Source organism: Rhineura floridana, chromosome 1 (genome assembly GCF_030035675.1).
Source record: "Rhineura floridana isolate rRhiFlo1 chromosome 1, rRhiFlo1.hap2, whole genome shotgun sequence".
Taxonomy (NCBI): domain Eukaryota; kingdom Metazoa; phylum Chordata; class Lepidosauria; order Squamata; family Rhineuridae; genus Rhineura; species Rhineura floridana.
In genome coordinates this window covers 37,155,552-37,177,169 of record NC_084480.1, presented here as the reverse complement: position 1 = coordinate 37,177,169, position 21,618 = coordinate 37,155,552, and positions in this window count along the sequence as shown.

The window sequence follows — 21,618 nt, the reverse complement described above, 5'->3', positions numbered from 1 at the left end:
AAGGAAAAGAGAATGGCATTCTCTGCAGAATGGGAAAGTACATCTATTTTAGGATGAATTGAACATTGAACTGTGGGTAGGGATGGAAGAAAATTTTGATTCAATGTGCATTTAAAGGTGAACCCTAACACTGACGCTGTTTCCAAAACAGCACATGAATTGAAGCATTGCCATCCTTCAAAATTTGCTCTTCATTGAATTTTGCAGTGCAGTTCTCCAGCTGACCAATTTGTATAAAAATGCATACACTAGGGGAAAGTGTGCATAAAAATGCATACGTTAATGAAAATAACATTAAATTTCATTATATTAGGGGAAATTGTGTTGCAAAAATGTGTATATTAGGCAAAATTGCATGCAAACGTGTATATTAGGAGCAATTCAATGATGAATTTTCATGAAGACTTTTTAATTTAAAAAAGCAAATTTATGTGAAAATGTGAAGAACAGAACTTAAGATAGGAAAAATGAGAAACTTAAATTGAGAGATTTGCTCAGAAAGCCAGTGTGGTGTAGTGGTTAGAGTGTCAGACTGGGACCCGGGTTCAAACCCACAGTCTGTCATGAAGCTCACTGATTGACCTTGGGCCAGTCACTGTCTCTCAGCCTAACTTACCTCACAGGGTTGTTGCGAGGATAAAATTAGGAGGAGGAGAACCATGTATGTATGTCACCTTCAGCTCCTTGAAGAAAAGGTGGGGTATAAATGTAATAAATAAATAAACTGTGAGAGCCATTCAGTCTGAATGCTTGTTCCTTGGACTTTCTATTATTTCGTGGCATTCCCACAGGGAAGGAATGGCAGCCACCAACTGGGAATGCCATTTTTGTGGCAATATCCATTTTGTTTTACCCAGAATGCCCAAGACCAGGTGCATCCAGGTGCATTCTGGGAAAAACAAAAGTGACATCTTCAGCTGCAGAAGTCAGCTCCTCCAATCAGTAGCAGCAGAATAATAGTTTTTCAAATACAAAAGGGGGAGAATTATCCAAAAAGATGTATCGTTACTAACAAATAAAATATGAAACAAAACCAGATTTTGATGAATAAAATATGAAACAAATGAGGCTTTCAATAACAAGCATGAAGGAAATTGTATGTATGTGTGTGTGTGCTCTTACACATCCCTACTGCAAAGTAATCACAATAAAAACAAAGCAAATCAAAAAGAGAATCTGGTGTGTGGCAAGATGAACTTTTCCCTTCCGGGCCTTCGGTGGGATGGATGGCAGGAAGCCCAATGGCAGGTGGAGCGCTAATTCTCATTTTGTTCTCCATTCTCCTTCCCACTGATTTCTAGAAGGGCAACACTGAAACTGACAGGAGAAGGAAGCTGACAGGCTATGCCACCACCTGGACTGGTTGAGTAGGAAGGCAGGGCAAATGAGGGCTGGCTGAGGGTAGATTGAGGTTGGTGGAGAAGTGCCCCTTTCACCTTCATGGACCAGCCTCCACTGTCTATAGCTGTCTCTCAATTATATAGCACAGAACAAGAGCTATACAACAGCGTTCATCAGCTTTTAAAATCAGATAAAATCAGACCAGATTCTCTGTACTGGTGCAGGCATGTGTCCCTAGTTGATAACTGTGAATCCAGGGAACCCGGTGATGTATTAGGTGGCTGCTATTTCATGCTAATCTGCGTTTAGATTACATTTTCCTCCTTTCCATACCACAGTTGTGTGACTATTGTAAAACTTGCTTGCTGAACAATGTGCAGAGGAAGCAGGTCTATGTGAATGGCTCATGAGGCTAACATCTATGGGGTCCCATGCTTATCTTTGAATATATATGTGCATTTCATTGTGGTGCAGCCATATTTATACAATTACATCGTGGGAAAATTTGAAAGCTTTCACTTAAGTCAATGAATAAAATCTACAAGCACTATTATGTGTATTGCAGGGGAAAATGCTGTTTAGATTAGTCATTGAATACATTTGGTGAAACCCCATTTCACATAAAACAATTGGACATTCCAAACAATTGACTTCAAGCAGAATGCATTGAGGTACCCTCTGGAAAGGGTTTCCCAAAGAAATCTGATGGAGAAGGCAAGTTGTCTCCACCCATTAAAACACAGAAGGGGAGCCTGTTTCCCTAGAGACGTTGCTGGACTACAACTCCCATCATCCTTCACCATTGGCCACATTAGCTGAGGCTCATGGGAGTTAAAGTCCAACAACATCTGGAAGGCCACAGGTTCACCACTTCTGCATTACAGAGTGAGTCAATGCCATGCAGCCTCTTCTGAAAAATGGAGCTAGACTGGATGCTGTAACCATTATTGGATTTGTTCTAGGCTGCAGTTCCAGATATTGCTGAAGTTAGTGCATCTCAGTGCATCAGGTGCCTGCCAAATGCTTTGGACTCCAACTCGCATCAACCCTAGCCATCATGGTCGATGGTCAGTGATGATGTGAGTAGGAGTCCAACCACAAATGGAGGTCACCAGGTTGCAGAAGTCTCCTGCACAGGTATTGCTTTAGGACAGGAGTAGCGAAGTTTTGGTCCTCCAGATGTTGCTGAACTGCAACTCCCATCATCCCTGGCCATTGCCAAACTTGCTGCAGCCAATGGGAGTTGCAGTTCAGCAACATCTGGAGGGCCAAATCTTCCCCAGACCTGGTCTAGGATAAAGCAAAGATTAAAAAAAAAGGTGGGATCCTTGAGGGCAAAAGAATCTCTTACATGGAAAACCAGACATAACTGCTGCCTGTGAGGAAAAGCAACTCTGCATGAAATGTCTCAGGCATAGGAGTATTTTTGAAACCTATTTTTCAGTAATGATACACCTCTGTTTTTCTGATTCCCTGGGATGGAATCCCAACTCACTTGACACCCCATAAATCCCAAAGCATAGCCATTGACTTGTCTCCTGTGTCAGCTTGGTACAGGAACTGAACTGATGCTACAAAATGCATTGAGATACTCTGTTTACCTACCAAATAACCTTGAGTTTATCAAAACAGCAGGCAAATTCAAGCCTCGCTAAATCAGCTCAGAACAGCTCTATATTTAGGCAGAGGAAGCTAACCTGGCTAATTACAGGCTAAGCAAAAGCATCCAGAGTCCATATTAAAGTCAGTTGTCTTCCCCAAGAGGTGTTTTTATGAGCACTGAGGACAAGTGACTTTTTTCTGTCTTCTATCAAAAGTGCTTTGCTTAGAGGCCAGTGAAAAATTTCAGTAATTTTCAATGCAATCTGTTCACACATCTGTTCAAAACCAGAGAGATCAAGAGATGAGAAATTGAATCATTGCACACAGGTGTGTGAGCCAACCCTATATTTCCAAATCTTCTGGAGACTGAAGCCACTACTAGTTGTCAGCAGGATTGGGAAAGAAATTTGATTCAGTTCACATTTAAGTGCCAACCTACCTAATTTGCACTTTGCAAAAAAAATACACAAACCAAAAAACACCCATCCTTCTCAGTTTGCACTTCTCTGAATTTTGCAATGCGATTCTCTAACAGGTAAATGTGTACAAACATGCATATAGTAGGGTACAGTGTGCATTAAAATGCATTTATCAGTGAAAATAATATAAAACGCATTATATTAGATGAAATTGCTTTGTAAAATGTGAATATTATGCAAAACTGCAATCCACAAGCCCCATTCCTCCCAAATTTAGCTACATTATTGACCCCCAGGGTAGCCTTCTAAAAACAGTAACTAAGGGAGACAACACAGAAGGCCAAGGGGATGCCTCCCCTCTCCCACCATTGCACCACAATTTGAACACTGGCTGTGGCTTTTTAAACAAATCATAGAAACATACAATCATTGAATAGTGGAGTTGGAAGGGGCCTATAAGGCTATCAAGTCCAACCCCCTGCTCAATGCAGGAATCGAAATCAAAGCATTCCCAACAGATGGCTGTCCAGCTGCCTCTTGATACGTTTGTTTGTCTGTAACAAATATCATTTTTGCCAGCATGCAATCATAGGATTGTTCTATTTTGTGCAGTTTTTAAAAGAATGCATGAAAAGCTGACATTTAAAATGCACTCATTATTATACACATTATTTTACACATGTATGAATGCATTTCCCCAAACACGTATTTTTCGATGTTTTTCTGTATGCCTTTTTGCAAAATATGCGTTTTACATGCATATTAGTTCTAATGTACACATTTCTGTTCCTGCTTTTTGTGCCCCAAAACTGCACGGCAGAATCCATAGAAGTGTATGATCCGATCTGGAGTTGAGTTCCAATCTGGTAGCAAGTTTGGGATGGTCAAATTGGGTCGGTCTGCTGCAGAAAGCTGATGGAATGACTTCTCCATCCCTAGCTCTTAGGTGTTATTTCTTGGCTGTGTGACTTGACAGCTGGCAGGCCGCAATGAGTGCAGGGTGTGATGGTGTGAACTACGGAGGTTGCATCAAGTAATTCACCAAGGCAGGATCATTTGCAATTTTTGACAGTCTCCAACTCTTGCCTTCGTTCAGCCTCAAGTACACACTGCCAGGCTAAACACCTTTGCTTCTGCAACGTGCCTAAGTGACGAAATGCTTGTCCGTTGATGATCACTGGAGCCATTGACGCCCACAGCTGATTGTGCAGAAGGCAGCTTTCCCAGACCATAAAGTGTTGGCTACCGACATGGAGAAATGAATTTAAAAGAAAAAGAAAAAGCTAGAGTTGGGCAGGACCCAGTCCTTAGCATGCTTATAGCAAATGCAGAAATAATGCCTTGGAATGTATTCTTCTACCCTGAGGACACACACGTTCTTTCATAATTATATGAAACAATATAGGGGTTGCCTCCAGCACATGGTTGCCGGCAGAACACCAGAGGAGACCTTTATGAAAAAGGGATTGGGCAGGGCATTTCTAGGAAAGATGTGGAAGTCTGGATACTATTGCAAGGCAGAGGTGTGGCCTTTTGGGGAGTGTTGGGCTCAGTTAGGAGCTGGGAAAGTTCTGCTGCACAAGCTCCACTGAAACAAATAGCAGCCTCACAACAGCACTTAGCCTGGGGCGGTGGGGGAGGAGACAGGAAGACGTTTTCGCTTCTTCCATTTCTTGTGGCTGCATTCACACCGGGAGCCAGTCATCTGAAGGACTAGCCCTGTGGCGATGCTGATGCTAAACATCCCTGCACCTGTACAACCTCATGTGAAGCATGTAGTTCACTGCACAGCCAGTTGCTGCAGACAGACACAGGAGCTGAACTCATCCTAAAATACATTGCTGCGGAGAGGGTATGGCAGGGATTGACAACATGGTTCCCTCCAGATATTGTTGGACTATATAGCTCCCATCATCCCTGAGCAATTACCATGCTGTGATGGGAGTTGTGGTCCAGCAACATCTGGAGGGCACCACATTGGCTACCCCTGGGGTAAGGAAAGAGTTCCAGGACACATGTCTTCATGTAAATGGTTAGTAGTTCATAAGCAGACAGGTGGGGACTGAAGCTGATGTTGAGTGTACCTTTTGACTGCCAGTTCATAGAATGAATAGGTTGGAAGTGATCTTGGAGGTAATCTAGTCCACCCCCATGTTCAACCTCAGGACCTACAATGTAGGATTCAACTACAGCATCCCTCAGAGGCCATTCAGCCTCTGCTGAAATATCACTAGCAAAAGAGAGACCACCACCTCCCAAGGCAGTCAGTTCCACTGTCAAACAGCAGTTATCAATAGGAAGGTTGTTCTAATGTTGAGCCAAAATGCTTCCATGCAATTTCTGGTCCTGCCATCTGGAGCAACAAAATATAAGTTGGCTCTATCTGTTGCATGCCAGCCCTCCAGACATTAGAAAGCTACTATCATGTCTCCCCTTAGGCCCCATATGCACTATACATTTACAGCAGTATTATACAATAATGATGAAGCAATGTTATACCATTTTAAACAGCCATGGCTTCCCACAAAGAATTCTGGGAACTGTAGCATTCCCCATTGTTTTACAGGCAATCCCTCTTCCGAGGGAACTATGGGGATTGTAGGTCTGATGGGAAGAGGGCACTCCTAACAACTCTCAGCATCCTTAGCAAACTATAGTTCCCAGACTTCTTTGGGGCAAACCATAAGTGTCTAAAGTAGTATGATACTGCATTAAATGTATAGTGCAGATGGGGCCTTAATCTTCTCCTCTCTAGGCTAAACATACCTGGCTCTTTCAATCATTCCTCACTGGAGTTGATTTCATGTCCTGGGATAGAGTAACATCAAGTGAAATGACACCAGGCTGAAGGGACAGTAGGGCAACAGAATACAGGATGACATCAACCCAATCTAGCCAGAGAGATCTGCATATGGGAGCAGGGTGCTTCTAGATAATCACTATTTCCAGGTGGGTCTCAATCACACACCAGCAAATTCAGTCTGCGCGTTTAAAATTGATTTGGAGTTCTTGTGACATACATCTGGTTCCCCAAAAGATCAGATTTTTTGCAATAAGGAAAATGATGTGAAAATGGGCTGAAGAGATAGCATTTGCTCTACGCAACATCATATAACCTCCCTGCAAAGAAATCCAAATGAATGCTCAATAAATGGCCAATGTCATCTAATCTCCCCACAAATGTTGTGCAAACAAATCAGAGTGAATGCACAATAAATAGGTCGTACAGAAGTGACTTAAGTTCCACTGAATGCTATAGGGCTTATTTGTGAGTTGATGTGTATAGGATTGCAATGGGTAAATCAAGCCTAGGATGGAAAAGCAAACTAACCCAGCTCTGCAGCAAATCCCCTACTCAAGAGAAACAACTTATATAGTTGTGGGTGGAAGGAAGTCTCCTTGTGTTTGCATAAGAGCAGAAATTGTTGATTCTAGGAAACAGAGACCTCTCGAGATACAGATATTGCACTCTTACTTTTTTTCAAGTGCTCTGCCACCTTGGAATCCTCTCAAAGCCTGCTCTCTAGACTACAGTGCACAAAACACAAATATTCTTCCCCTCTTTTGAAGGTGTGCTTTTTGGCTGTGATTTCTGACCCTTGCCTTCTGTAGCTGACTTAGGAGATGTAGGTGCACATGCAGGTTGCTGCATTTGGGACACAGGATGTGAATATGGGAGGTCCAAAGGTAAAAGACTGTGATTCTTTGTTGCAAACTATGGCTATGCCCTAAGAGAGACACTACATAGGACTGCAGTGCCTGCCAATATATACATATTTTTGTATGGCGGTAGAGGCATCAGACAATAACAATGTTACTCCATATTGTCTGGGCTGGCCTTACCATTAGTCAGAATGAGGCAGTCGATTCTTAGTGTCATGAAAAGGCAGCAAAATGTTGCACTAAGAACCTTGACTTGGAGGTATGGTTAGGACCTCCTGAGGTATTTGAGGAAACTATTCTTCATTGTATTTCTCATTCAGCACATTTATTATATGTTAAGGCGTGTTCCCAGGAAAATATACAGAGAAAATGGTTAGGAGTTCACCAAATGATCCACGTATTTCCATCCAAGAGTCTTTGACCAACTGTCAGCAAAACTATGTTGTAAAGTGGCTAGAAAGATGATGACAGGAAAAATGTGTTTGCAAGCATATGCAATTCTGAAAAGACTTATGATCTGAAAACTGATAAACACCTAATGCATGTGCAACATCCTTTCTTCTGACTGACATTTGGCCTCTTTGACCTGTTCAAACATTTATCTGCTTTATTTTCATATAGTAGAGAAAGAGTTCCCAAATTTCTCAGTGATGAGATGAGAAGCTAGTGATTAGAAAAACCATAGTGGAACTTGCAGAGCAATTGGGCAACCAAACTGCAATTGCACCTGCAACATCCTCTGTGGGTGACATTGAATGTCACAGCAAAATGGCTACTCACAACACATGCTGAAAATTGCTGATACTTTCTGAAGCAGCCTAGTTATTTACATTCTTTGTGGTGGCCTTGTGTAACTTATGTCCACGTGTGTTTAAAACAATATAGGAGCTCAACATTTAACTTGGAGTTCAGTACCGAGTTTTAAAGAGAAAGATGTTGAGAGAAGACTTGGGGTGGATTTGCAGGACTATCTCTAGCTGAAGGGATACACATACAGAAGCTGTTCTCCCTTTCCTGTCGCTTCTCTCCTACCAAACCCATAGCTATGCACACATTGAGCAAACTGCAATGTACCATATTCAAACATCACTCCAAATACAACAAACAAGAATCTGCTTGAGGCGCCTTAAAGCCTAACCATTTTTGTATGGCATAAGCTTTTGTGGACTACAGTCCTTTTCATCAGATGCATGGACTTTCATCCTGATATATATGGTTGTGGTGGGAGGTTGCAAACAGTGAATTCAGAGGAAAATGAAATGCAGAAAAGTACAGTGATAATTATATAATTAACAATGGTAATTCCCAAAATTGTTGTTGATAACCATTCTGGCATTGGTAAACCAATTAACACATATAATGTGCTAAAAATCCTTTGCCTTGGTTCAATCCATAAGCAATAGCAAAACAGTTTATTCTTTTTGCTGCAACAGATTTACAAAACTACCTCTTTGGAAGTGAGGCCCCTGGCATACAGATTATGTTAAAAAAGAATAAAAGCTGTTTTCTTAAGCTATCAGAAGCCATGTTTATAGCTTAATTTAAGTCTCTTGTCTCCTTCATCTGTCTTTGTTTTATTTCTGGTTTTAATAGTACTCTATGAAATTTGGAAATGTTATTGTTTTTAATTATATCTTTATTATCAAAAAGCAAACATTTCAGTAGAATATCCAGTCTCCAACAATCATTCACTCTTTACCATGCCCGTATGGGATTGCCCAATTAAAAAAGCTAATGCAGCTTTCAGCATAAAATTACATTACATTACATCAACTTTCCCTTTCATTATATTACTTATTTACTTCTACTGTCCATCATTATTCTTCTTAGGTAAATAATAATATGATTACACCATTGCATATTCTGCTTCTATTGCTCATGATTGTTCTCCTTAGGTAAGTATTAACAGAATGGTTAATAAACTCATTTCTTTTGACTAAGTAGGCCATATTGATATATTCACTCATAGGCAAAAAACCTTGCGGTTTAAGAATGTACCTATAGCCCACAGATATTTCTATCAAACTTTAAAAAGCAGGGAAATTGGGCAACTATAGTGAATGCACCAGGGGAGCAGGAGACCTGACCTCCTCTTTGAGATATTGGACTGCCCTACAAATTGGTCAAAATGCAAAAACCATTTGTGTTGGTCTTTCACAGTCCAATCCACTTCCTGTGTAGCTTGGAAGAATTTGGTAACATGTGCCTCTGAGCATATGGTGAGTGGTCTCTAGTTCACACAAATACAGAGGCAACAACTAATCCAGAATCAAGAAAACCACAAGGGAATATAAGCCCCGGGGGGGGGGGAACAATCATTCCCTTCCATATTTCCAATCCTCCATGTTTTCATGAATGTTTTCTTTTTTTCTTTTTTGCCCTTTGGCTATCCAACAAATGTTGTATAAGTTTCTTCAATAATGCCATTTGCCAAATTCTTTGATACACTTCTTCTAATGTTACTGCCTTAAATTCCTTCCAATTCCATGTTATGACTTTCCTCACTGCTAGCAAAAGATGCCTCAAAAGTTCTTTAGGTCTTAAATCTAACAGTTCAAAGAGACCAAGAAGGGCTAGTTATGGAGTAGGTCTGATCCACTGCCCAGCTCGCCTCTTGAAAGACCTCTCTTCAAAAGGCCTACACTCAATGGCAGGCCCACCACAATATGTACTACGGTTGCCAGATCTCCATTTTTTGGCCTGAGACTCCGGTTTCTGGGGCTCTCCGGGTGACCCACCTTACTCTTCGGACTCTCAGTGGTCCGGTTCCTGAGATATACACCAAAACATCAGCCGCCCCCTGCGACTGTTAAATCTGTTCAACAAATCTATTATAGCAGTTCCTAGCAGAGCTTGGAAAAGTTACTTTTTTAAAACAACAACTCCCATCATCCCCAGCCAGGATGGCCACTGGATTGGGCTGATAGGAGTTGTAGTTCAACAAAAATAACTTTCCCAAGCTCTGGCTCTAACCCCGCCCTTTCAGGATTGTAGCCAATAAGTGAAGCCAGGGTTGTGATTTGTTGACCCAGGCAGTGCGTACACTTAATTGCAATGTCAGGAAATGGTGGCTTTGAGATCTTCAGTTTGGGTAAGTAAGAATATGGCTTAACAGTTTTTTTCTCTTGTGTGCAAGAGTCAGACCCTGGGCTGATGGAGAGGGTAGTGCTTTGAAAACCTTGGCAATATGAAAGTATTTGATCCAATACTTGCTTTTCTGGGAGTAAAGCAATGCTAATCCCATGTACCTGGAGTAAACCCCATTGAATTCATTAGGACTGACTTTTGAGTAGACATGGTTAGGATTGTGCTGTAAATTAATGGGACTTTTGAGTAAACATAACAAAGAATTGTGTTTGTGCTGTAAATCTTTCCCTTCCTCTCCAATCCTATTTTAAAGCAATTAGGCAGAGTTTACCTAGGTATCACATTTTTTATTATGTAGGAAACTAATACTGATTTTAAAAAAAATGTTCTGCAGTGACCAACTGGTTTGACAATAAACTATTATATGGGGTGTATATTTACAAGTGTGTGTGTGTATGGAGTCTTTCCAACAACCCTGTGAGGTAGGGTTGGTGATTGGAAAACAAGGCAGCTCATAATAAGAAATAAATCCCTTTAAAAACCAATAACCATAAAACAAGTATAAACAGTTGCAAAACAGCTTAAAGTGGCATGATTCTGAATTTTGGGTTGGGTGAATGAAGTTTATTTATTTATTTTTATTTATTATTTGATTTATATCCCGCCCTTCCTCTCAGTAGGAGCCCAGGGTGGCAAACAAAAGCACTAAAAACACTTTTAAAATCATAAAAACAGACTTAAAAATATATTAAAACAAAACATCTTTAAAACCTATTTTAAAAGCTGTGACTCCAAAATTTATTTATGTATTTTATTTACAACAGTTATATACTGCTTTATTGTAAAAAATCTCAAAGCGGTTTACAGAAAGAAAACAATAAAATTATTGGCAAAAACAGTTAAAGACATGTATTGAAAAACATTCAAATTAATAAAACCAACAATGAGTTAAAAACAGATTTAAAAACACAATAGCTTCTACACGTGTGGATAGGCTTGCCTAAACAAAAATGATTTTAGCAGGTGCTGAAAAGAGGCGTCTGCCTAATGTCAATAGGCAAGGAGTTCCAAAGCGTAGGTGCTGCCACTTCGTTGTTGTTGTTATGTGCCTTCAAGTCAATTTTGACTTATGGCGACCCTATGAATCGGTGACCTCCAATAGCATCTGTCGTGAACCACCCTGCTCAGATTTTGTAAGTTCAGGTCTGTGGCTTCCTTTATGGAATCAATCCATCTCTTGTTTGGTCTTCCTCTTTTGCTACTCCCTTTTGTTTTTCTGTATTGTCTTTTCTAGTGAATCATGTCTTCTCATTATGTGTCCAAAGTATGGTATGTGTCTAAAGTCAGAGGAAGGCAATGGTAAACCACCTCTGAATACCTCTTACCACAAAAACCCTATGAACAGAGTATCCAAAATGCTGCCACTTTACAGGACTGATTTCTTACAAGAGCAGTACTATGTGGCACCCATAACATGGAAAGCACAGCTTGAACTTGGTCTGGTAGCAAATCAGCAACCAGTGCAGATTTCAGAGCAGAGGTATTATGTGCTGATAGGACTTGACTCATGTTAGCAATCATGCCACAGCATTCTGCATTAACTGACTGGCTGCAAGGATTTTTTTAGTTTTGGTTTTCGGTTATGAATCCTGACTGGTTGTGGGATGCTAAGTTTCCTGCCTTACTCATAGGAATCTTGTTGTGTTTGGTATGGTATTGCATTTAGGAAAGCATCACTGTATTTTGTTTTTCATTTTTTGTTTGCATTTCATTTACTTTTAACCTCACTCCCTTACATCCATAGAAGCAACAGCAGTGGTTGCATGTGCTCAGCTCAACCCCCTTAAACCCATTGATGATGCACCTTGTTGGTTTCATGGCAGTTTGTTTCTTGCCCAATAGTGGTAAAAGAGAATTCACATATTTGAAAGTGTGGCTGCAGTTGTTGTCCCCAAGCTGCTGCTTGTGAAGGTAGAACAAACCAAGTGTGTTTTCTCTCTGTCAATTATTACTCACTGGAATTGGGTTGGCTGTCAAGGTGAGTTTATAACAGCCCACAGGGTAGACAGAAAGGGTAGAGAATCTCCTTACTCTTACTCATTTCTCAGACCTCTTTCTGAAGTGAAGGGTCAAGTCTGTAAAGACGTTTGGAGCAGCCACATTAAAAAATAAGGGCAGGGCATTCCAGGCAGGGGGTTGCCAACCCTGCTTGGTTGTGGATGTCTTTGCAGAGGATCCCTAGTCAAGCTTTACCAACAATCCAATCCAAACTGTATCTACTCAGAAGTAAGTCCTGTGAGTTCTATGGAGCTTAGTCCCTTAGTAAGTGTGTTTAGAATTGCAGCCTTCAGGGGCATCCATCTTTACTCCCAAATACTCCCATCTAACATCTCCACAACACTAGGCTCCTTTCTTCCTACAATGACCTTCTGGTGACTGGACTGGCCTGGCAGCACTTAAACCCTTCTTGCCGAAAGCAAGTAGGCTAGATTAAATGTTCCCTACCCAGGCTCCATCTTTTAGCTAAGATTTCTAGCTTAATTTCCAATCAGATATTTTTTTTAATTGTATGCTCCAAGAAACTGTTATTGATGCTTCATGTATCATGCTTAATGACATCACTCAGGCCCGCCCCATGACATCACTCGGTCCTGCCCCTAAAATCTCAGGTTTTGGGATGCTTCTGACCTGGCAACCCTAATATGTACATATGTGCTTATCAAGCCACATTGTTAAGTTTGTTGTATGTAAACTGTTTTGGGAGTTACATACGATGAAAAACAGTATACATCAACTCCAAATGAATAAATACATTTTTTATTTCATTTACTTATTTTACTTAACTTTTTACCCCACCCTTTCTCCCATAGGAGTCCAGAGTAGCAAACGGCAAAGTAGAACAATTCACTTATAAATAAAATTAAAATATTTAAAAACATGAAGAACATATAAAAATATTTTAGAACATCAAGAACATCTGTAGGTCACATACTCTCACAGCCAACAACTTCAAGGTTGCCAGGAACAGTCACTTTCAACCATCCAACTCCTGGGTGAACTGGAATTTTTGAAAATTTGTCCTGCATGTTAATAATGAGGGAGACACATGCACCTCAGCAAGGAGGGCATTCCACAGATGAGAAGCCACCACCCACTGGCCAGCTCCCATTTTGTGCAATGGAATCCCAGAGAGGAATGGGATATCACCATGGAAGGTGCAAAAAGCTCCTGTCTTTTTGGAGAGGAATATGCCACTGGATACTTCTATGGGCTCCTACTGGGAGAAAGGGCGGGACATAAATTTAATAAATGAATAAATAATATGTGAGTAGTGGAAAGATCCCATAATTACTGTAATAGCACAATGCATGGAAGTGTGCCCAGCACAGTATGGATCCAGATGAAGACTGATGGAGGACAAAGAGATCTGTAGATTCCCTATGCGGATTCTCTCTTGCATACGCAAAGCTATGCACACAGTGGGAGGATGAGCAGGGCCTGCAGCTAACTTTAAAATTAGGAACAGATGCATTTTTGCTCTGCTGTTGCCCTTCCTGGCATCTTTACACTCATTTGTGGCAACACGTTTCTGGATATTTTATTTATTTAATTCATTTATATCCTTCCTTCCTCCAAAGGAGCCCAGTGTGTCAAACATGTTAATACTGAAATAATACAATTAAATCTTCTAAAACAGTTAGACACAACCTTCTAGAAATAGTTTAAAACTCCTGAATGCACCTCACTAAGGAGGGCATTCCAGAAATGGGGAACCACCACTGAGAAGATCCTCTCACAGGTCACCACTGAACAGGCAGGTCTCAACAGAGCAGTGGTGTGTGTGTGAAAATTCTACACTGTCTGAAGAAGATTTGTGCACAACACAGATATTGGTGTTAGTTAAGCTGTAAGCATGTCCAGCTGTGTGAAAATGAGGTGTCATTTTGAAAAAATGAGTTAAGTATCATATTTGTAGTCAGAAACAAATATTTGTTCAGAAACCATTATGGGTAGCTGGAATGATGATGACATTAGGCAAAAGTGATTCATGGGGCCAGGGCCTAACAAAATAACACCAGCTTGATGGGGGGGGGGGTTCCACCATAGCAAAGAGTACTTGATTAAGTTGTTGAAAATAAACACACACTTCCACCAGAGTACATCTATTTTATGAAGACCAGAAGTGCCGTTCATCAAGGTGGCATTGATGTTGAATCAGATATGCTAAACTTGACAAACGTTCCACACATCAAAGCTGGAATAATTACGGGTCAGCTCATTCTCATTGATTCAGCAGGCAAAACTATCACAAGCTATCGCATTGCACCATAACTGAGGGCTAAAACAACTCAGAAACAAAGAATCCAACCCTGTCATTTGCTACACACACAAAAAAAACCCCATCCCAAATGGAGATGAAAGGATGTTTAAATTGGAATAGCCCAAAGCAACCTATTTTTCTCCATGTTGCTTTGCCCTTTTCCCAATACCAAAATCAGCCAATTAATGTGTAACATAGTGCACTTCATTGTTAAAATACATGATTGATAATGTTCCCTCAAATGGTTTCTCAGGAGAAATTTGAAAATGCCAAAAACTAAAGTCAAAATTCTACAATTTTGTCAAAATCATTTCAGCTCTAGCCAAATAGGCAAATCACTCCCATGGCACAGGAATATTATTTATTTATTTATTTACTATTTGATTTATATCCCACCCTTTCTCCCAGCAGGAGCCCAGGGCAGCAAACAAAAGCACTAAAAACACTTTAAAACATAATAAAAATGGACTTTAAAATACATTAAAATGTTTTTTTTAAAACTCTGTCAAGATATCTTAAAAAACAGTTTAAAAAAGTTTTAAAACATATTAAAAGGCAATTGCAACACAGACGCAGACTGGGAAAAGGTCTCAAAAGGCTTGTTGAAAGAGGAAGGTCTTCAATAGGTGCCGAAAAGATAACAGAGATGGCACCTGTCTAATATTTAAGGGTAGGTAGTTCCACAGGGTAGGTGCCGCCATGCTAAAGGTTCATTTCCTGTGTTGTGCAGAATGGACCTCCTGATAAGATGGCATCTGCAGGAGGCCCTCACTTGCAGAGTGCAGTGATTGACTGGGTATCTAAGGGATAAGATGGTCTTTCAGGTATCCTGGTCCCAAGCTGTATAGGGCTTTGCACACCAAAACTAGAACCTTGAACTTGGGCCGGTAGAAAATGGGCAGCCAGTGCAGTTTTTTCAGCAGCAGTATGTTGGCGATACCCTGCTCCAGTGAGCAGTCCTGCTGCTGCATTTTGCACCAGCCGCAGCTTCCGGACCAACCTCAAGGGCAGCCCCACATAGAGCACATTACAGTAATCCAGTCTGGAGGTTACCAATGCATGGACAACAGTGCTCAGGCTATCCCAGTCGAGAAACGGCCGCAGCTATCTTACCAGCCGAAGCTGGTAAAAGGTACTCCTAGCCATGGAGGTCACCTGGGCCTCTAGCAACATAGATGGATCTAGGAGCACCCCCAGACTATGGACCTGCACTTTCAGAGGGAGTACGACCCTATCCAAAGCAGGCAACTGACCAATTATCTGAACTTGGGAACCACCAACCTACATGCCTCCGTCTTGCTAGGATTCAGACTCTCAGGCCCTCATCCAGACCACCACTGAGTCCAGGCAGTGGTCCAGGGCTTGCATGGCCTCTCCTAATTAAGATGTTACAGAGAAATAGAGCCGGGTATCATCAGCGTACTGCTGACACCTTGCCCCAAATCTCCTGATGACCTCTCCCAAGGCCTTCATACACATGTTAAACAGCATAGGGGACAAGATGGTACCCTGCAGCACCTCACAGCACAACTGCTAGGGGGCCGAAAGACAATCATCCAACGCTGTTATCTGAAAACGAACCTGGAGATAAGATCAGAACCACTGTAAAACAGTGCCTCCAATACCTATCTCACCAAGTCGGCCCAGAAGGATACTATGGTCAATGGTATCAAAAGCCGCTGAGCGATCAAGTAAGAGTAACAGGGTCACACTCCCCCGTCCCTCTCCTGATAAAGGTCATCCATCAGGGAGACCAAGACTGATTCAGTCCCATAACCAGGCCTGAACCCAATATATAGGAAGCTGCCTTATACCGAGTCAGATCATTGGCCCATTTAGCTCAATATTGCCAATATCAACACTAAAATTGACTGGTCATGGCTCTTCAGGATTTCAGAGACAGGATATATCCAGTCCTAACTGGAGATCCCTGGGATTGAAACTGGGGCCTTCTGCATGCAATGGGGATGTTCTATTATTGAGCTATGGCCCTTCTCCCCACCCCACCCCCAAAAAACCCTTTCTGTGTTTCTGCCCATTATCTTATGGCTCTCTCCCAAAACCTGGAGCTGGGTTTGGCCAGCACTCCTGGTCACAGTCATATCACCTTGGTATCCAGGAGCTGTGCCAGGTTTGCTCTTACACTTTTCACTAGCAAGAGTGAAGCATACTTCTGATTGTAATTGAGAAATCTGGGAAGCACTGCTCTTGAGAACCAATCCCAGCTTTCCTGCAGGCTGTTAAGTGCCAACTAGAGGAATATGGCGAAGCAATCCTGGACACTGCACTCGATGGCATCTGGTGTTGCTCCAAAAAATACTCCAAGCTGTTCTTGGCTACACTAAATCTTTGGGAAACTCACACTTCTTTATGTGAACAAAGACATCTGACTTATGTTGAAGATACTAAGAGCAGATATTTTACCACGTATCTTTTTGAAATAAGTTTGTTCGATATGTTATTGTCAATTGACCATGGAACATGGAACGAAAACAAAGCTTAGACTGGAAGCATCTCCAAACTAGTTCAAAACACTCTTGTAAAGCCATAGGTTATGTCATATAAAATTAATTTAGAAAATAAAGTGTACGTTCAAAGAGAGAGAGAGAGAGAGAGAGAAATTGTTTCATGTGTATACAATGAAATGAGTATATGTTCAGCAATATAATTATTGGGGAGTGTGCATCTAATAAGTGTTTCAGTGTGTGATCAAATATAAGTGCACAGCTCTGCAAGATTCTGGGCACCTCTCAAGAGGTGTGGGAAATAACTTGCTCTGGTCTCTCCACATAGATTCACATGTATGCCAGGCCACGTGAGACTGGGATGGCCAGGTGTCCTACTTTACAGAAGACAGCCCTCTATTCAAAGGGGTGCCAGTCCAAGTCCGGCTTTAAAGTTAACGAACCATACAAAGGGAGTACAGGGGCCCTGAAGGCACCCAGCATCAACACACAGCATCTGGACAACAGACTGAGCACGCATACAGGTCACCTGGTCACAATCTTCCCCACTACACTGAGATGGATTGCATTTCTTTTTCAATTATGGGAATTCTTTCTAAATTTGCATCTATGCATATAAAATAGTACGTGCAGATCTATGTCCTCTTTAGTCCCCTTTTTTTGGTGATGGTTAAGTGCCACCCTAATCACAGGAACTTAGCAAGCTGCCTTATACTGAATCAGACCATTGGCCATCTAGCTCAGTATTATCTGCAGTGACTTACAGAGGCTCTCCACAGTTTCAGACAGGGGATATTTCCAGCCCTACCGAGTGACACCAGGGATTGAACTTGAGTCCTACTGCATGTAAAGCAAGTGCTCCACCACTCACCTACAGCCCTTGCTCTGAGGAAGAGGCCAACCAATTTGGGAGGGTGCCTTCCAGAGGGCACATTGCTAGCTCCTCCTGTAACCTGGTACTGGCCTGACCACAACCCAACCTACTGTCCCAAGATAGAGCAAAGGAAGCCAGAGACTGTTAGTGTTAGGTTATTTTGGATTTCCAGTATAGTATGTTTGGTTGACTGGTAAGTTCATTCACTATTTGATCTGTAGCCTGCAATACCACAGGCTTGGAGTGACCAACAATATCTTTGTTGTTGTTGTTGTTGTTGTGTGCCTTCAAGTCGATCACGACTTATGGCGACCCTATGAATCAGCAACCTCCAATAGCATCTGTCATGAACCACCCTGAACTTGTAAGTTCAGGTCTGTGGCTTCCTTTATGGAATCAAACCATCTCTTGTTTGGTCTTCCTCTTTTTCTACTCCCTTCTGTTTTTCCCAGCATTATTGTCTGTTCTAGTGAATCATGTCTTCTCATGATGTGTCCAAAGTATGATAACCTCAGTTTCATCATTTTAGCTTCTAGTGGTAGTTCTGGTTTAATTTGTTCTAACACCCAATTATTTGTCTTTTTTGCAGTCCATGGTATGCGCAAAGCTCTCCTCCAACACCACATTTCAAATGAGTTGATTTTTCTCTTATCCGCTTTTTTCACTGTCCAACTTTTACATCCATACATAGAGATCAGGAATCATTCATTCATTTTCATTCATTCATTGGCAATCACTCATGGCCGAATAAGATTGTCTTCCAAGATAAGGTCTTTAACAGTGGGTCCGTAAGTGACTGTGGAGGCCAATTCTGGATCCACACAGCCTTCCACAGTGAAGACATAGGTTTCCAGATGGAAAATGGTCATGACGAGGATTTGCTTGACGTGCCTTCCGCTTAGCTCGTTTGTCCCTTTCGCTCTGTACCCGTGCTTCTTCAAAGTCCATAGCAATTTTGATAATGGCTGACCTCCAATTGGGACACTCATGGGCCAAGGTTTTCCAGTTCTCGATGGTCATGTTACATTTTTTTAGATTAGCTTTGAGAACATCTTTAAACCTCTTTTGCTGTGCACCGATATTCCGTTTTCCATCCTTAAGTTGGGAGTAAAGCAGATGCTTTGGAAGACGGTGATCAGGCATTTGAACAACATGGCCGGTCCAGCAAAGTTGATGTTAGAGGATCATCGTTTCAACACTGGTGGTCTTTGCTTCTTCCAATACGCTAACATTAGTCCTCCTGTCTTCCCAAATAATTTGCAGAATTTTCTGGAGGCAGCATTGGTGGAATCTTTCAAGAGAGCCAGTGTGGTGTAGTGGTTAAGGTTGTTTGACTACGACCTGGGAGACCAGGGTTCGAATCCCCACACAGCCATGAAGCACACTGGGTAATCTTGGGCCAGTCACTGCCTCTCAGCCTCATGAAAACCCTATTCATAGGGTCGCCATAAGTCAGAATCGATTTGAAGGCAGTACAGATCGGGAATACCATGGTCTGAATGATCCTGACTTTAGTGTTCAGTGATACATCTTTGCATTTGAGGACCTTTTCTAGTTCTCTCATAGCTGCCCTCCCGAGTCCTAGCCTTCTTCTGATTTCTTGACTATTGTCTCCATTCTGGTTAATGACTGTGCCAAGGTATTGATAATCCTTGACAAGTTCAATGTCCTCGTTGTCAACTTTAAAGTTACATAACAATATCTTATAGACCCAGTATTATGGGATCTCTGAAGTGTTTCTTCATATGTAACATAAAGCTGATACAGCTCGATGTTCAAGTGTCTCTGGAGTTTCACCACAGGCTCAAACTACAGTTGTGGACCTCTTGGGTGCCAGTTCACACAATACATGACAGTACTGCCATGTTTACTAGTAATGGGGATAAATTCATCACCAGTGGAGTTTGGAAACAGGACATCATGCCTCCCCAAATGAGTCAAACCAAATGAATCAAGCCTGATCCTTCTTCTAAAGTTTGGGTCCAACCCATAGCAAGTTCAGTACTTGTCAGCTCTCTTGTCAGTTCCCCACCCTCACACACACACCCAAAAAAATTCATTGGAGAAGGGAAACTAGAAAGCCCTTGTAGGCTTCAACTTTATGGCTTGGATGCTTCTGAGCATGCTCAGGAACATTATTTCCACCTGGGGTGCATGGGCCTTGTAGCTTTGTCTGCCTCCCTCCCTGGTTCATTGAATTGGGGAAGGCATGTGAAATGACAACTGTCATGCATCCTAGCAAGAAATGATGGTGCTCACCATCCAAGCCTTAAAATTGAGGCCTGCAAGTTCTCTCATGCGTCCCAAGAATTCTCAAAGAAAAATGAATGACTCTTTAGGTGAGTCAAGGAGAAGTTGCCCGTCACTAGGAATGTCAGCAAATTAGCAAAAAAAGAAACAACCTGAAAGATGATCTTAGCCCTCATATACCCAGTTGATCACTATGCTCTGTAGGTGAGGTCCTCCTGCATATACCAACTTATCAAGAGGTCTGTTCCACACAACATAGGAAGCAGACCTTTAGTGTAGTGGCACCTACCCTTTGGAATTCCCTTCCCTTAAATATTACACAGATGCCATCTCTGTTATCTTTTTGACACCTACTGAAGAACTTCTTCTTTCAACAAGCTTTTTGAGACCTTATCCCAGTCTGCATCTGTGTTGGAATTGCTTTTTAAGATTTTTTAAAATCTTTTTTAAAAAAAGATTTTTTAAAGATGTTTTGTTTTAATATGTTTTTAAAGATGTTTTGATTTAATGTATTTTAAAGTCTGTTTTTAAGATGTTTTAGGGTGTTTTTAGTGTTTTGTTTGCTACCCTGGGCTCCTTCTGGGAAGAAGGGTGGGATATAAATTTAATAAATAAATAAACAAAAAAAAGGAAAAGGAAAAAGAAGCAGAAGTTGTTGCAGTTCACTGGTTCGTGTGTGGTCAGGAACAGAAATCAGTCAAGCAATTCTGTAACCATTCACATCGTTGTAAAGTCTGGAAATGATATGTAATTAATTACTTTTTTACAATGTTTTCTTTACATTGAAATAAATGTAAATTATGTAAGTTATGTAAATAGTTATGTAACTTACATTAAATAGCAGATAGCAAGACAAATAATGTAGTATTTGGCAGAAAATGTACTGCAGCAGAACAGAAACAGTGCTGATTGTGATTAATACATGTTGCAGCAGAAATCACTAACTTTTTTACATTCCTACCCATCACTAATATTTACCACCTGGTGAACATTTTTCAGGGAGTTGTGAGCCCCAGGAGTCAGTCATGATGAGCAGGTGTGTGTATATGTGTGTGTATATGTATATATATATATATATATATATATATATATATATATATATATATATATATATATAAAAGTAATTGGCAGTTGGCCAAATGGTATATTTGTGACTAGTTTCATCCTGCAATGGATACTAAGTAGGGAGCAACTTCCTTACTGCCCTTGTTTCACAAGACAAAACATGGTTTTCTTACGGTTTTGACAATCCTGATAAATCCACATAAAACGATACTAGCTTACTAGGTGAAACACAGTACAGAATTCAATGGGAATTTGATGGATATCAACGCAGGCATTAATTTGTTCTTCTCTCTTTCACTGTTTTTAATTCCCTGGATTATCTTTAATTATTATTATTGACTGAGCTTTTCTAAATATTGCTGAGTGGTGACCTGTTGGGCGGAGGTGGAATTAAAGAGTCAGCAGCATTTTTTTAATGGTCTCATCTGTTTGGTATGTTCCTTCCTTTCACTGTAAGAGCTGGGAAGATCACACCCTTCCCGGGCATTCCTCCTGAGCAAGTTGTGTCAAGGAAAGGGGGGGGGATGAGGA